Raw genomic sequence first — 1,351 nt, 5'->3', positions numbered from 1 at the left:
AAAGCAGGAGGGAGTGGATTAGTGGAAGCAACGAAATAAAAAATTGCATATTAGAAAATAAGATAAAACAAAATATGTTAGGAGGTGTTTGGCAATCTAAAATTGAATTTAAAATATGTAAGTTTTTTTTTTTGCAAATAACTTTTATATCCATGTCAGCATGCAAGTGAAATACAGTGTTTGTTTGAAAAATTAAATTATTATTGAAAGTATAATGTGAAGATGACGTGGCAAAATAAGATTAATTAGAAAGTATAATTAAATCATTTAATTAAATTAGTTACCTTTTGTCACTTTTATGTGACTTCACCACTTTTTTAGAGGAAGTCAAAATTACATTAAATCATATATGGTAACTTTTTTGCATCTCACTTTCATAATCACTTATTACATGAAAACAAACACCTTAATTGTTAAATGAAAGTAACTTTCTCACTTTCATCTTTCACTTGTATACAAACAGACACCCCCTTAGTGTATATAACGTTAGCTAGAAACGTATAACTGCCTACCAATTAAAAAGAAGAAGAAGAAGAAGAAGAAAGAAATATATAACAGCCTATCAAGTTTTCCCCCCGAAATTTATTTCGAATAAAATCTTAAACTATACTCCCTCGGATTGATTTGGATCTCTTTACTCTCACCATTATTCATAGATCGATATTAAATTATGTTCCAAAATAAAGAAAATTATTCTATTTTTTCTTTTGAAAATGATTGGGTCTCATATATTAAATTAACTCTATTTCACATAAAAGAAAATAATTTGGCTTAAAGCATTATAACATTTCATAAAATTTTAGGATGTTTATAATTTATCTTTAATATGACCATCATTACTTGAATAGCATTTAGTGACATTTTCCCTTCAAGAAAATTCGCAACTGCCAACAAAATAATAGGAAAATTTGATTATTTTTTAATGTAAAACTGTCCCCCCCCCCCGTCTTTCAACGGTAAAGAGTTATGAATACTAGGGGTGTGCAAAGTTCGCGTCCAAACCGACCGAAACGACCATTTGGAACAGTTCGCGTGTGCGTTTTGAAGTTCTATCGTTCGGGTCGTTTTAGACAAGTCCAACCTAAAACCGACCCGACCGAACTGTGCTCTCTCTCTCTCTCATTACCGCTACCCGTAACCCAAGGATAACTACAAAATCCCTCATTCTCATTCCCCTTGCGCATTAAACCCTAACTCTCCCGTTGCTCTCCCCCCCTACCCCCCCCCCTCTCTCTCTCTCTCTCTCTTCTCTCTCTCTTCTCCTCTCTCTTTTGGTCCCGCCACCGCCTCCACCATGACTGTCATCTCCCTCCTCAGCCTCTCGCTCGCCAGCCCCCTCGCCTCCGACCCC

This window comes from Asparagus officinalis, chromosome 5 (assembly GCF_001876935.1).
Source record: "Asparagus officinalis chromosome 5, Aspof.V1, whole genome shotgun sequence".
NCBI lineage: Eukaryota > Viridiplantae > Streptophyta > Magnoliopsida > Asparagales > Asparagaceae > Asparagus > Asparagus officinalis.
The sequence above is the reverse complement of the archived record's forward strand: the minus strand, read 5'-3'. Positions refer to the sequence as shown.